Below are 17,231 nucleotides of genomic sequence, written 5' to 3' on the forward strand. Positions count from 1 at the left end.
TATAAGACTGGGCAAAAAAAAAAAAAAAACAACTTCTGGGGAAAGAATAATTACTATGGAGTGGTAAGTAAAACAGTTCCCACAGCTCACCCATGGCTGAGAAGTATTCACATTCCTACCAACCAGATAGGAAAGTCATCACTGAATACACAGAATATTCAGAAGAGACCTGACTATTCAGACTCATCTGAAACTATGCAAGTCAGAAGACAATGGAAAAATCTTTAAATTGCTGAAAGAAAAAAAAATAATTAAAAAACAGGGAACAAACTTGTTGACTTAGGATTCTACAAACACACATTTGAAAAATAAAAGCACAATAAGAATGTTTTCAGACAAACAAAACCTGAAAGAATCTGTTGTCAGTAGACCTGCTCTATATTCTAAAGGAGATCTTTCAGGCAGAGAGAAAGAATATATCACATGAAAACACAAAGTTAAAATAAAAGCACCAAACATAGTAAATATGGAAAGACATTTCAGAAAAGACACAACTAAGAGACAAAAATATAAAAGTAATTTTTAAAAGGATAGCTGACTAAATGCAAAAATAATATCAGTGTATTGAGGGGGTTTACAGCATAAAATCAGAAGGGACAGAATGGCAGTATACTGTTGTAAAATTATTACATTGTACTCAAAGTGGTATAATGTTATTTGGAGATAGATTGTGATACAGATATATATCATAACAGTGTCCCAGAGATGGTTTCATGAGGTCTCAAAGTCAAAACTATAGTCCTAATAATGCTAATAGTTTGTCTTTGTCAGTAGGTTGACAATTTTGCTAAAAGCAAAACGAGGAATAAAACTGTTAATCCCCTAGCACAATCAAAGCAATAACATGAAAAATGAAAGTGAAAGTCACTCAGTTGTGTCTGACTCTTTGCAACCCCATGGACTACACAATCCATGAAACTCTACAGGCCAGAATACTGGAGTAGGCAGCCTTTCCCTTCTCCAGGGTATCTTCCCAATCCAGGGATCAAACCCAGGTCTCCCGCATTGCACATGGATTCTTTACCAGCTGAGCCACCAGGGAAGCCCAAGAATGCTGGAGTGGGTAGCCTATCCCTTCTCCAGTGGATCTTCCCAACCCAGGAATTGAACCTGGGTCTCCTGCATTGAAGGAGATTCTTTACTATCTAAGCCAGAAAACATAACCCCAGTCCAGTCATGAGGAAATTATCAGACAAACCCAAATTGAGGATGTGATATAATAAGAAATATTTATTTGTTTCTGCCCCATTTCCTGCAACACAGCTCTTGAAACCTTTGAAATTTCTGACATGATGTGTCTTTTTGTATGCTAATGAGATGACTGGTAGTTGAAGGTTCCTAGATATTCTCAGAATGGAGGCTTGTCGCCAGGGGTACCAACTATATACTTTCAGGATCGGAACTTTCAGCTCTACCCCTTGACCTCTGGAGAGGGAAGAGGTGCTGAAGGCTGAATTAACCACTGATAAGCAATCCCCACTCCAGTACTCTTGCCTGGAAAATCCCATGGACAGAGGAGCCTGGTAGGCTGCAGTACATGGGGTCACTAAGAGTCAGACACGACTGAGTGACTTCACTTTCACGTTTCATTTTCATGCATTGGAGAAGGAAATGGCAACCCACTCCAGTGTTTTTGCCTAGAGAATCCCAGGGATGGGGGAGCCTGGTTGGCTGCCATCTATGGGGTCGCACAGAGTCGGACACAACTGAAGCGACTTAGCAGCAGCAGCAGCAAGCAATAATTTAATCAATTGTGCCTATTTATTATAGTAAGGCCTCCATAAAAAATTCTACCTGAAGTAGTTCAGAGTACTTTTGGGTTGGTGAGCACTCTATGGGGCTAAAAGGGTAATGAACCCACAGTGTGCTTGGAAGCTCTATGTTCCTTCCCTCATACCTTGCCCTATGTATCTCTTCCATCTGGCTGTTTATGTATAAACTGGTAATCTAATAAATCAACAGTTTCCTGAGTTCTGTGAGTGGTTCCAGCAAAATTATCAAACCCAAGAAGGGTGTCACAGGCATCTCCAATTTATGGCTGTTGATCAGAAGCACAAGAAGCATGGGACTTCCCTGGCTTCCAATACAGGGGGTGCAGGTCTGATCCCTGGTCAGGGAACTAAGATCCCACATGCTGCACAGCATGGCCAAAAAAAAAAAAAAAAGAAGTACTAGAAGCCTGACTTGTATTAAGCATCTGAAATCAGAGGCAGTCTTGTAAGACTGAGGTCTTAACCTGGGGGATCTGACAGTAACTCCAGATAAACAGTGTAAGAATTGAATGGAATTGTAGGACACCCAACTGGGGTTTGAAGAATTGGTCAATGTGAAAAAAAAGAAAAAAAACCCTACACAGCCTACACACTTGGTATCAGAAGTACTGAGGGCAAGAAAAAAGTAATAGTTTTTCTTTTAAGGACCATTTTGGGAAATATCTGACCAATATTCCTCCTTTGATTCCTTGTGCGTATCAAAAAGAATGCATGCATGCATTCAGTCACTTCAGTCGTGTCCAACTGTGTGTGACCCCATAGACAGCAGCCCACCAGGCTCCTCTGTCCCTGGGATTCTCCAGGCAAGAATACTGGAGTGGGTTGCCATTTCCTTCTCCAATGCATGCATGCATGCTAAGTCGCTCCAGTCATGTCCAACTCTTTGCTACTCCATGGACAGCAGCCCACCAGGCCCCTCTGTCCACGGAATTCTCCAGGCAAGAGTACTGGAGCAGGTTGCCATTTTCTTCTCCATCAAAAAGAATACACACAACTATATGAAAATGTTCTTTCCTTTACTATCTAGACATTAGTATAAGGCCATATTTTCTTCACATACTTAAACTAAAACAATAGACAAGCAGAAACTGAATGCAGGAGTAGAAATGATAATCCAATCTTCTTTTATAATATTAAGCCAGACATTAAGAGATGTGCAAAAGTGTAAAACAATGCTAGTCTTCCGATCAGTTGGTTTTTTAAAAGTTTTTAAAATACATATTATTTGTGTTAACATGTAATGACTTTATTATTGCTATTTTTAAGTGAATTAATAAATATTTCCACCTGTCAGTGTTAATTCTGCGTATAGCAGTAATTCATAGACAATTCCCATGAACAAAAACTCTTTGGAAAAAACAAAAACAAAAAACTCTTTGAGATCCTTAATAGCCAGAATCCAAAGCAGTTGTAAATATAAACATTTGAAAACTGCTGGCCAAGAGCAACAACTGAAAAACTAAAACAAACATATATCTAATAAGTTAACAGTGGAGATAAAATGGAGTATTAAAAATACTGATTTAATCCAAAAGAGGGCAGGAAATGAGATAAAAATTAACAAAGACCAGATGGGACAATCTGAAAAGAAGTTGCAAGATGGTAAATTTAAATTCAGTCATACCAATAACTGACAGTAAATGACACTCCATTTAAAAAGAAGAGGGTATTCAGACTGCCTGCTACTGCTGCTAAGTCACTTCAGTCGTGTCTGACTCTGTGCGACCCCATAAACGGCAGCCAACCAGGCTCCCCCGTCCCTGGGATTCTCCAGGCAAGAACACTGGAGTGGGTTGCCATTTCCTTCTCCAATGCATGAAAGTGAAAAGTGAAAGTGAAGTTGCTCAGTCGTGTCCGACTCTTAGTGACCCCATGGACTGCAGCCTACCGGGCTCCTCTGTCCATGGGATTTTCCAGGCAAGAGTACTGGAGTGGGGATTGCTTATCAATGGTTAATTCAGCCTTCAGCACCTCTTCCCTCTCCAGAGGTCAAGGGGTAGAGCTGAAAGTTCCGATCCTGAAAGTACATAGTTGGTACCCCTGGCGACAAGCCTCCATTCTGAGAATATCTAGGAACCTTCAACTACCAGTCATCTCATTAGCATGGGATTTTCCAGGCAAGAGTACTGGAGTGGGGTGCCATTGCCTTCTCCGATTCAGAATGCCTACAAAGACCCAAATATATGCTATATACAAAAAAAAAACACTTTAAATATGAAGATGGAAAAAAAGCAAATGAACAGAACAATTAACATGTAAACACAAATTGAAAGCAAGCTGTAGTGGATAAATTAGACAAAAACTTCATAATAAGAACCATTACCGGGGCAAAAAAGACATTACATTAATGGTAAAGAGGTCAATTCACCAAAAAGATATAAAAACAAAGCTTCAAAACACAAACAGAAGAAAAAAGAGCATAAGGAGAGAAATAGTCAAGTAGATTATGGTGGATATTTCATTATTCCTCTCTCACTAATTCACAGAACAAAAAATCAGGAAAATTATACAACACTTAAATACTATCATCTATGACCCAACTGACATTTATAAAACACTGACCTAACATCAGCAGAATACATACATTCTTTTCCAGTGCCCAAGGAATATTCTCTAAAACATGCTATATCTGGGACATAAAACAACTTTCAAATATTGAAAAAGACTGAAATTGCATAATGTATATTGCATGAGCATAATGGAGTAAAATTAGAAGTTATTTACAAAAACCTATCTGGGAAAATTCTAAAATATTTGAAAGTTAAAACACCACACTTCTAAATAATCATGAACAAAACATTTTCAATTGAGTGAAAATGAAAATTCTGATACTTGTTAAACACAGTAAAAGCACAGTTAGGCGAAAATGTACAGCTTAATACATATATTAAAAAGATAAAAGGTCTAAAATCAATGATCCACTTTAAAAAATTAGAAAAATCCAAAGCAAGAGGAAAGCAATAATAAAGAGTAAAAATAAGTGAGACAGAAATAGAGAGAGAGGTAAACATCAATGAAACAAAAGGGGTATATTTTTAAAAGGTCAATAAAACTGATAAACTTCTGGTAATATTGATCAATAAAAAAAGAAGACACAAATTACTAATTTCAGGAATGTGTGAGAGATCATCTCTACGTTTATGACATAACAATTAGATATTAAAAGGATAAGAGAATATTATTAACAATTTTATTCCAATAAATCCTACAGCAGAGATGAAACATAAAAATCTCTTGAAAGATACAAGTTAACCAAAACTGACTCAAGAAAAAAATAGAAAACAACATACCTCCTATCAATTAAAATTTAACTTTATAATTAAAAAGCTATTCAACAATACAGTAAGTCCCCTACACATGAACAACTTCTATTCTGAGTGTGTTCATAAGTCCAACTTGTAAGTCCAACAAAGTTAGCCTAGGTACCCAACTAACACAAATGGCTATATCTTACTGTACTGTAATAGGTTTATAATACTTTTCACACAAATAATACATAAAAAAACAAACAAATATAAAAAACCACAACATTTTTAACCCTACAGTACAGTACCTTGAAAAGCACAGTATTACAGTAGAGTAGTTGGCATACAGGGGCTGGCACTGAGTGAGTAGGCAAGAAGACTGAGGACAAACTGCAATTTCACTCATGCCTGATGCTAACAGAACACACTTTCACATTTTTGAAAGTGTGCAACTTAAAGGTTCACATGTAATGTACTTACTGTAACAACAACAAAAATCCCAGTATACTTCGTTTATGTCAGTAATTCTCAATTGGGGTTGACTTTGGCCCTAGGGTATGGTTGACAACATTAAGAGACATTTTTGGTTGCCACAACTGTGAAGGGATGCTACTGGCATCTCCTGGGCAGAGGCCAAAGACGCTGCTAATTCTTCACTGCAAAGGAGCGGTCCCCAAGAACAAAAATGACAAGGCCTAAAATGTCAATGGTGCTAAAGTTGAGAGACCTTGCCTTAGATAATCTTACTGCCAAGTTCCACCAAACATTTAAGGAAGAAAAAATATTAATTCTACACAAATTCTTTTAGAATAGAGACAGGGAAGAAACAGCTCTCAATTCATTCAATGATTCCAGCATTATCCCAATACCAAAATCAGACAAAAATAGTAAAAGAAAATTATAGACCAATATCTCAAATTAAAATAGAAGCAAAAATTCTTAACAAAATATTAATATTTCAACATTTTCTGCTCCAGCATGTAAGAAGCTTAAAAGTTGCCTACCCATTCTAGTAAGTTAAAAGCTGAACAAATAAAAAAAATCAACAACTCTTCTTAAATTCCTCAGAGAAATGAGGTCAAAAGGCAAACTGCTGCCACAAATTAGAGAAATAGGTAGATAGATGTCGAGGATCACAATTTACCAGGGTAGAAACTCCTGAAGAAACCTCTGTGGGAACCAAGCCAGGGTAGGAAAACCTGAACTGTAACTGACAAATTGCTAGAGGCTCAATGCAGACATGTCTGAAAGCTAAGACTCCGAGAGATCCCAGCCCCACATACTTCAGCAAGTTTTACCTCCAGGAACTCTATCAGGTCCTTACAGTGATCGTCAGAGAAAAACACCCTTGTGCTTGCAGCAGTAGGAGGGGAAAGGAACTATTTTGAAATATATTAGAGGAATCTGTTCTTAACAAAGCTTGCTCTCAGGAAAAACTATTTCACCAGAGCCTAACTTACTGCAGTCTTATCAGAGCCTAACCTATCTGGGGAAAGGAACATGTCCAGCTCCAGCCCACCTCTCCCACCTAAGGTGGTAGAGGGACTGAGAAGTGCCTGTGCACTGGTGAAGTGCAGTCTGAAGGCACAGGATCACCAGAAGACTGAGAACTAATCACAGGAGTATGTAACCCTTTCCCTCTTCCCACACCTAACCACTACATTAATCGGGTCTATTTACTAAAGTTCCTTTTACTCAGCCCACCATATCCACTCTTCAACAAAAAATTATAAGTCATACTAAAAAGCAAAAAACACAGTTCAAGGAGATTGAACACATCAGAACCATAGTCTATATGGTAATAATGTTGGACTTATAAACAAGGAATTTTTGAATACTATTAGTGTGCTAAGAGCTTTAATGGGAAAGGTAGACAACATGCAACAATTGATGAATAATGGAAGCAGAGAAATGGAAATTCTAAGAAAGAATGAAAAGGAAATGCTAGTGATTAAAAAAAAAAAAACTAACTAAAAGAGAAACACCTCTGATGGAGTAGAGGCAAACAGTTGAGGAAAGAAACCTTGAACTAGAGGATCCCTCATTCAGTTCAGTTCAGTCGCTCAGTCGTGTCCGACTCGCAACCCCATGAATCTCAGCACGCCAGGCCTCCCGGTCCATCACCAACTCCCGGAGTTCACTGAGACTCACGTCCATTGAGTCAGTGATGCCATCCAGCCATCTCATCCTCTGTCATCCCCTTCTCCTCCTGCCCCCAATCCCTCCCAGCATCAGTCTTTCCCAATGAGTCAGCTCTTCACATGAGGTGGCCAAAGTACTGGAGTTTCAGCTTTAGCATCATTTCTTCCAAAGAAATCCCAGGGCTGATCTCCTTCAGAATGGACCGGTTGGAACTCCTTGCAGTCCAAGGGACTCTCAAGAGTCTTCTCCAATACCACAGCTCAAAAGCATCAATTCTTTGGCACTCAGCCTTCTTCCCAGTCCAACTCTCACATCCATACATGACCACAGGAAAAACCATAGCCTTGACTAGATGGACCTTTGTTGGCAAAGTAATGTCTCTGCTTTTCAATATGCTATCTAGGTTGGTCATAACTTACCTTCCAAGGAGTAAAAGCCTTTTAATTTCATGGCTGCAGTCACCATCTGCAGTGATTTTGGAGCCCAGAAAAATAAAGTCTGACACTGTTTCCACTGTTTCCCCATCTATTTCCCATGAAGTGATGGGAATGGATGCCATGATCTTTGTTTTCTGAATGTTGAGCTTTAAGCTAACTTTTTTTTAAAATTTTATTTTATTTTTAAACTTTACAATATTGTATTGGTTTTGCCAAACATCGAAATGAATCCACCACAGGTATACATGTGTTCCCCATCCTGAACCCTCCTCCCTCCTCCCTCCCCATACCATCCCTCTGGGTCGTCCCAGTGCACCAGCCCCAAGCATCCAGTATCGTGCATCGAACCTGGACTGGCGACTCGTTTCATATATGATATTTATACATATTTCAATGCCATTCTCCCAAATCATCCCACCCTCTCCCTCTCCCACAGAGTCCAAAAGACTGTTCTATACATCAGTGTCTCTTTTGCTGTCTCGTATACAGGGTTATTGTTACCATCTTTCTAAATTCCATATATATTAGTATACTGTATTGGTGTTTTTCTTTCTGGCTTACTTCACTCTGTATAATAGGCTCCAGTTTCATCCACATCATTAGAACTGATTCAAATGTATTCTTTTTAATGGCTGAGTAATACTCCATTGTGTATATGTACCACAGCTTTCTTATTCATTCATCTGCTGATGGACATCTAGGTTGCTTCCATGTCCTGGCTATTATAAACAGTGCTGCGATGAACATTGGGGTACACGTGTCTCTTTCAATTCTTTAAGCCAACTTTTTCACTCTCCACTTTCACTTTCATCAAGAGGTTTTTTAGTTCCTCTTCACTTTCTGCCATAAGGGTGGTGTCATCTGCATATCTGAGGTTATTGATATTTCTCCCAGCAATCTTGATTCCAGCTTGTGCTTCCTCCAGTCCAGCGTTTCTCATGATGTACTCTGCATATAAGTTAAATAAGCAGGGTGACAATATACAGCCTTGACATACTCCTTTTCTTATTTGGAACCAGTCTGTTGTTCCATGTCCAGTTCTAACTGTTGCTTCCTGACCTGCATATAGCTTTCTCAAGAGGCAGATCAGGTGGTCTGGTATTCCCATCTCTTTCAGAATTTTCCACAGTTTATTGTGATCCCTCATTGGATCCTTTTATTGGATCCCTCATTGGAAACCTCCAAAACTGAAAAAGAGAACAAAGACTGAGAAACAGAGAACAGAATATCCAAGTACTGTGGGACAACTACACAAGATGTAATATACGTGTAATGGGACTACCAAAAGAAGAGAGAGAAAATGGAACAGAAGCAATATTTGAAGGAACGATAACCAGGAATTTCTATAAATTAATGTCTACACCAAACTACAGATCAGAAAGCTCAGAACACAAAGTCGTATAGATGCCCAAATAACTACACCTAGGCAAATCATATTTAAATTGCAGAAAGTGTGTTAGTGTGACAATCGCTCAGTCGTGTCTGACTCTACGCGACCCCAGGGACTCCTCTGTCCATTGGATTTCCCAGGCAAGAATACTGGAGTGGGTGGCCAACTGCAGAAAATCAAAGATTTTAAAAAATCTTGAAAGAAGCCAGAGGTGAAAAAACCTCTCTACACAAAAGCAAAGATAACAATTTACAGAGAAGCTCTGCACCCTATGAAATTAGCCTTCAAAAACAAAGAAGAAAAAGACTCTTCCAAGCTAACAAAAATTGAGAGAATTTGTTGCCAATAGATATCTGTCTTGCAAGAAATGTTGAGAGAAGCTCTTCAGAGAGAGGGAAAGGGACACCTCAGAAATTTTTGTCTACATAAAAAAAACAGTATCAGAAAGAAATACATGAAAGTAAAATAAAAATTCTCTTTTTACTAGCCTTAACTGGTCCAACAGATAACAGCTTGTTCCAAATAATGATACATTCAGTTACATATGGTTGTGTGTATGTGTATGTGAGCATGCTCATGTGTAAATGAAATGAATGACAGCAAACATACAAATGATGGAAGGAAGCAATTAGGAATATTTTGATGTTATGAAGCACTTGCAGCACTGTGAAGTGGTAAACATTATTTTTAAATGGGTTTATATTAGATGTAAATGCATATTGCAAGCTCTAGGATAAAGGGGGGAAGGAAGGGAGAGAGGAAGAGAGAAAGCAGATACAAACTACAAATATCATAAATGAAAGAGGGGTATCACTACAGATTTGATGTATGTTAAAGAAAGCTGAGCGCCGAAGAATTGATGCTTTTGAACTGTGGTGTTGGAGAAGACTCTTGAGAGTCCCTTGGACTGCAAGGAGATCCAATCAGTCCATTCTGAAGGAGATCAGCCCTGGGTGTTCACTGGAAGGACTGATGCTAAAGCTGAAACTCCAATACTTTGGCCACCTCATGCGAAGAGTTGACTCATTGGAAAAGACTCTGATGCTGGGAGGGATTAGGGGCAGGAGGAGAAGGGGATGACAGAGGATGAGATGGCTGGATGGCATCACCAACTCGATGGACATGAGTTTGAGTGAACTCCTGGAGCTGTTGATGGACAGGGAGGCCTGGAGTGCTGAGATTCATTGGGTCGCAAAGAGTCTGACACGACTGAGTGACTGAACTGAACTGAAAGAAATATTAACAATTATATGCCCATAAATTTGATAACTTAGATGAAATGGATAAATTTCTTAAAGACATAATCTGTTAAAACTCACAGAAGAAAGGGATGATCTGAACAGTCCTGCTATCTATTTAAAAAATTCAATCAACAATTATACCCTCAAAAAAGCTGGGAAAAATGAAAAGAAAAGTAAGGGAGAAAGGGAAGGAGTGAAGGAGGGAAAGAAGGAAGGACAAAGAGAACTGCATTGATAATCACTTTCCAAAAGAGACAGCTCCTGGCTCAGATGAGTTCATGGGCAGATTTTAAGAAACATTTAAGGAACAAATTATATCAATTCCCTATGATCTCTTCCTCGGAGAAGGCAATGGCAACCCACTCCAGTACTCTTACTGGAAAACCCCATGGACAGAGGAGCCTGGTAGGCTGAAGTCCATGAGGTCACTTAGACTTAAGACACGACTGAGCGGCTTCACTTTCACTTTTCACATTCATGCATTGGAGAAGGAAATGGCAACCCACTCCAGTGTTCTTGCCTGGAGAATCCCAGGAACAGGGGAGCCTGGTGGGCTGCTGTCTATGGGGTAGCACAGAGTCGAACACGACTGAAGCGACTTAGCAAGCAATGATCTCTTCCAGAATATAAAAGCAAAGAGAATACTTCCTAATTTAATCAATGAGGCCAGCATTACCCTAATATTAAAACAGGCAAAGACATTAAAAGAAAACCCTGATCAATACATCTCAGAAACACAGATGCAAACATCCTCAATGAAATATTAGTAAATTGAATCAAATAATGTATAAAAAGGATTATATGCCAAGATCAAGTGGGAAAATTCAAGTCATTCATAACAAAAATTCTCATTAAAGTAGGAATAAAAGGGTCATTCCTTTCTTGATAAAGAACATCTACAAAACAACCCAAAGCTGATACTATATCTAATGGTGAGAAACTTTAAGTTTTCCCACTAAGAACAAGGCAAGGGATGTCCCCTCCCACCACTGCTTGTCAACATTGTGAAAAGTCTTAGCTAATGCAACAAGACAAGGAAATACAAGGTATACTGATTAGAAAAGAAACAATAAAACTGCTTTTGCTTGCAGATGCCATGATCTAGTCTATATACAAAATCTGAAAGAACAGTTAAAAAAAAAAAAAGTTTATATGTAGGCAAAAGACCCAGAATACCAAACTCAATATCGAAGAAGAAGAAAGTTGGAGGACAAACATTACCTGACTTCAGGACTTAATATAAAACTACAGTAATCAATACAATGCAGCAATGACAAAGGACTAGACAATGGAACAGAACAGACAGTCGAAAACAATTCCACATAAACACAATCAACTAATAATTCATGAAAAAAATTGAGAAGCAGGACTTGATAAAAATTAAAAACCTCTGCTCTGTGAAAGACACTGTCAAGAGAATGAGAAGACATAGACTGGGAGGAAATACTTGTAAAAGATACATCAGATGAAGGACTGCTATACAAAATACATACAGAACTCTTAAAATTCTACTGAGTTCTGTTTTTATTATTATAAGAAAATGAGCAATCCAATCAAAAATGATCAGAAAAGACACCTCACTAAATAAGATATGCAGATAACAAGTAATATATTCTAATTTATATGTCAATTGCTAATTAAAATAACAATCAGATACCACTACACACCTATTAGAATGGTCAAAATTCAAAACACTGATACCACCAAATACTGGTGAGGATGTGGAAAGAAAGAAATGCTCATTCACTGCTTGGTAGGAATGCAAAATGGTACAGTTACTTTGGAAGACAGTTTGGCTGTTTCTTATAAAACTAAAATACCATATGATTCAGCAACCAGGCTCCTTGGTATTCACCCAAAAGAAATGAAAACTTACACCCACAAAAATACTTAACACATAGATGTTTATAGCAGCTTTATTCACTATTGCTAAAACTTGGAAGCAAACAAGATGTACTTCAAATTGCTTTCTACATATAATATTTCAAATATTACATCCAGCACCCAAGCAAAGGTAACAAAGCACACACAGAAATAAAATAGCATCCACTAACAAAAACTAGCAGAGTCAATATTCAATATAAGCAGACCTATAGAATTTCCAGACATTGAAATTATCAGACACAGGCTATGAAAAACTATACTTACTATGTTTAAGGAGATAAAGGCCAAGCTTGAAATTTCAGCAGGGAACTGTAAACTGCAAAAAGTGATATAGCAGATTTGAAAAAGAAACAACTAGAAACACAAGAATTGAAAAACACAAAATTGACATTAAGAACTCAAAGTATGGGGTTGAGGAAACTGTATTTTTAACTCATTCCCTAGGTAATCCACTGTGTTTGAGAACAGAATCATAGACTACTACAACAAATCTCAAAGTCCTTTGCAATCTCACTCTTTTCTAGTTTCTATAAAGCCTCCAGAATATTTCTAATATATGAATTTGATGTCTCAGCACTGAAAGTATTTTGGTTAAGTCCAGCTTTCTAACCTGTGGCTAATGACCTTCACCTCTTCCCTGCTCAGTCGCTCAGCGGTGTCCAACTCTTTGCAACCACATGGACTGTAGCCCACCAGGCTTCTCTTTCCATAGGATTTTCCAGGCAAGAATACTGGAGTGGGTTGCCATTTCCTTCTCCAGGGGATCCTCCTCACCCAAGGATTGAACCTGGGGCTCTTGCATTGAAGGTAGATTCTTTCTGAGCTAATACTGAGTGCATTCCTGCTTGCTCATTCAATTTTCTCTATCTGGAACAGCTTTCCCCATCTTGTCTACCTAGTGAACTCCTACGAGTATATTTCAGAACACAAACTGCATGTAATCCTGAGTAGAATTAATCACTCTTTCATCTCTACTCCCGTACTTTGTTCACAACTACAGCATTCACTATACTATATGATAACCATATATGAATCTTTTCCCTCCTTCCCACAGTTATACTAGAATAACAGAAAAGCTAGGACTCATATTAATCTATTTCTCAAGAACCTAAACCATGCCTATTTTATCGTACAGTCAATGTCTGTTGAATAAATTACACATTCATTAAAATGAAAGCCAGACAAACTTAGAGAAGAATCTAGGATCAATTAAAGAATTTTGTCCTTCAAATTCTACAAGAGAAAAGATTTAGAGCTTGCTAATATGAAGTAACACAATAAGCTGGTCACAGAATGGTATCCTACAATATTTTGATGTGTTAGGCTCTATATCTAAAGGACTCACCAGAAAAAGAATGTACTAGGAGAGGGATATGAGAAAAGATAAGTCTATGGGTTCAAAGGGAGGGTGGCAGGAGTCTTTGACCAACTTCTTGAACTAAAATACGGGGTCTGGGGAAAAGGAAGAATGAAATAGGAGCTTCTCCTTTAAAGACAATGTGAAAGCCAAAATAAGCTTGATGCATATACACTGACTTGACTTTTGAGTTTCAGCGTACAGTGAGAACACTACTCCTAAAGGGGTTAGTGTTAAATCTGTGTCAGTAAGCAAACCCTCATGTTTCTATATTATGGTAGCCATTTATAGACAGTCAGAATAATGTTTCAGAAATGGAAGAAACTCCCCATGTGGACATCTCTATCACCTTAAGAACATGTCTACCCAAGATAAAGACAATTTTATACAATTTGATCCAAAAGCCAGGGAAATCATCATGCTTGTAGTAGAGGGGATAGCCAATTAGGATACCTTTAGTGATTGATTCTAGGATCTGTGAATTAGAAGAAATAAAATGCATCCTATAATTCAAGTTTAACTGAAACCGAGGGCAAAGCATTTCATCATCCTCTGGCATACAGCAGTGTCTTAATAAACTTCATTTTGGTAAAGCTATTAACACAATTTTGTTTAGTGTAATCTGAAGCCTAACATAATTATAAGTCTGACATCATGACAGAAGGAATATAACTTCTACTTTGATGCTCGAATTATATGTTTGGAATCAAATAACAAGAGTATTTTCAAATTGCAACTCTTTTCCAAGTCTCTGTCTTTAACAATTAAAAAAAAAAAAAATTCCCCCAAATTCTGCCCTGTTCAACTTATGAGAACTTATTATTATTATTCTTTCCATTTCTTTAACTAATTTAACCTTCTTTCTTAAGGTTCATACTTCTCCCCTCTCCCAGGAGCACAGGCCCAGAGCTGGTACAAAGTCCTCTCTCAATCTTCAGGCCACAGAAATCAACATTTATGAAATCAAACTTATTCATACATAGGAAAGACACAGCAATTTATCATTAACTATAAATAAGGAACACATGTGTGGCTAGAAAGGTAATTATTCACTTCCTTTACAAGGTGACAATACATTAGGTAAACAAAGATGAAGGAACATGCAAGTGTGTAACAGTTTTAAGGACTTATCAAAAACAAATTCTGAACACAGTTCAGACCCTAAACAATTTAACAACAATGAAGTGGTTCATTTACTGCAGTGCTCACTCAAACTTTATACTGAAGGTATCTATATTTAAGCATAACTAAAATCAACAAATTTTTCAAGTATCCTAACTACATAAACCAATAATGTTAGTAACCAGAAAACTATGCTCTACCCTTACAAAGTGTAACATAATTAGTGCTCATAAAGTATGTGTATTCTAGTCCTTTCCACAATGCTACTTACTATTCCTCAAGTCAAAGGCTTAATTGAGGAGAATGACCTTTTCTCCTTTATTTTTTCTTCTATTTTTTGGTCACACTGCACAGCATGTGGGATCTTAGTTCCCCGACCAGGGGACAAACAGGCGTTCCTTGCAATGGAAGTGAGGCATCTTAACCACTGGACTGCCAGGTAAGTCCATGACCTATTCTATTTTAGACAATTTGAAATGCTCAGATTAAGAAACTTGAGTCTTAAAACTTTTTTCCTTGCCTGTCAAAAGATAGCTGAAAGTGATTCAAACACTCAACTAAAATACCACTCAGAAAAAGACGAGTGATGAAAAACATGAAACATCATCTAAGTACTATAATCTCACCTATTCATAATGAAAAAGATGCCAATAGTGCCAAGCAAAAAATTACTTTCTACTGAAAGACTGAGTTTGACATAGACTATGTTCGATCTAGTATGCAATCATGTTACAGTTACACATAACATGGCGCATTTGAAATAATTCTCACTTGCAGTTTGGGGGTCATAAGACAAACTCTGTAGCTGTATTCCAACTTCAGCCTATTAATTTAGAAAAACCAAAAACTTAGGTCAATTGAACTACAATATAACTGAAATACTATTTATAATTAATAGATGCGATTTTTAACATGGCTCACCAACTGGTTCAGATGGCCACAAGCAGGAATTTCATACCTGCAAGAGAACACATGTGATAATCCTCATAAAATAATATTATGAATATTCATATGATTTGGGGACTGATTGTCAAGTTAAATGCCAAACTTGAGTCAGTCTGATTTTGCTATTATCCTAAAATTATTTTTATACTTCTTTACTATTAACATGTAAAGTACTAAATTGATCAAACTTTTAATAACTTTTTAAAAATAGTTAACCTATAAGTATCTTTCACTTTTGAACTTCATGTATCTCTGAAAAACTATAGATACAAAACACTTAAAAGAAGGCAAAAAGTTTTATATACAGTAACATTTTGTTCTTAGGGGAAAAAATAACATAGAATGTAAAAGTATATACACATGAAAATAACTGTGTTTTCTACACAAAAATTGAATTTTAAAAGGCCTAAAACTGTGAAGGGAAATGTAAAATGAGATATACCTTCCTATAATGTTTTATATTTTATAGAGAATATAATCATGTGCTATTTGTGCAATTAACAATTAATAGAGAAAAAGGTTGCAATTCAAAGTAGTTTAGTTAAATTTATAATCTTATAAGTGTCTTTCCATTAGAAAAAAATTCTAGTCCCCAAACATATACTCATCCTTAAGAATATGGCAACTCCTTTCTGGATATCTGCTTAATGAAATAATTATCCTATAAAATACTACTACCACTCTAATATTCTAACAAATTTTACAGTTTTGCCCTTCTTGAAGCAAGTGATGCATCTTAAGAAAGATCAAAGGAATCTATTTTTTCCTTAGTACTTCTAGCACTGCCTCACTTTTTCAGACAGTTTTACAGTGGAATACTAGCTACCTTCATTTTCTATAGCCGTAACAGCTTAAAACCTTATCCTAAAACATGACAGACGTGTCTGAACACTCTTCATGGTTTTACTCTTACATTATTTTAAATTCTGATTCTAAACACAAAACACATTTTACATGTGAACATAGTCAAAGATCTCAAATGTAGTTTTATACTGATAATGTTTTACAGAGTTTAGAAATTAGGACTGTAAAACAAACTGTTTTCAAGTGGAAACAGAAAGTTGTAGCTTTTCCATTACTAATAAAAGAAAATCATGCCCACGTTTAAAATGACAATTGCAGGAAAGAGAATAGCAAAATGAGACAAATAGGGGGTGGGGTATAGGACAAAAACTGTAGTAAAAGAGAAAGCAGAAACATTCCATCACATGGTGAAACAGACACATTTTTGAGGGTGGAAAACAGTCAGAGGAACAATGACTTTGCTATCCATCACGGCTCCCAGAAAACAAACAGAAGCATGAAAAAGGCACCAAAATACACACTAGTCCCTACACACACCAGAACACTCAAAAATTAAAAGCAGCAGCTGAGAGAAATCAACATGTAACCAATAATCAACATGTAACCATGTAATCAATAAACAGCCAGAAAGGGACTGTAGAAGATAGAAACTGCATTTCAATCCCACTCTTTCTTCCCATTTGAAAATAAGACTTGTTCTTTTCCTGACCACTCATCAGATTTTCAAACAACATATATATAAAAAGGAAAGAAAATGTGAGGCCTTGGCACTCCAAAATGAAAACAGCAGATTAAAGGCAATGGCACATCCATAAACAGATAATTATCCACTAGTAATTAGAGACCTACCATAAGAAAATATCACAGAATGTTAGTTTACATAAAGATATTA

The 17,231-nt window shown here is 37.1% G+C and overlaps 1 protein-coding gene across 8 annotated transcripts in view; it reads right to left on the reverse strand.

Moving 5' to 3' along the window:
* TBC1D12 (TBC1 domain family member 12) overlaps positions 1–17,231 on the reverse strand; it is a 119,493-nt gene that overhangs the window by 34,493 nt on the left and 67,769 nt on the right. For 2 of the 8 annotated variants that reach the window (XM_027529265.1, XM_027529264.1), the window contains exon 3: positions 12,376–12,427. The exons of 5 other annotated variants lie outside the window; for them this stretch is intronic. The gene's annotated coding sequence lies outside the window, so the exon portion shown is untranslated. Of the gene's footprint in view, positions 1–12,375; positions 12,428–15,511; positions 15,549–17,231 lie in introns of all 8 variants that reach the window. One more of the 8 variants, XM_027529262.1, reaches the window with a different exon arrangement.

The sequence above is a fragment of the Bos indicus x Bos taurus genome, chromosome 26, assembly GCF_003369695.1.
Source record: "Bos indicus x Bos taurus breed Angus x Brahman F1 hybrid chromosome 26, Bos_hybrid_MaternalHap_v2.0, whole genome shotgun sequence".
NCBI classification, from domain to species: domain Eukaryota; kingdom Metazoa; phylum Chordata; class Mammalia; order Artiodactyla; family Bovidae; genus Bos; species Bos indicus x Bos taurus.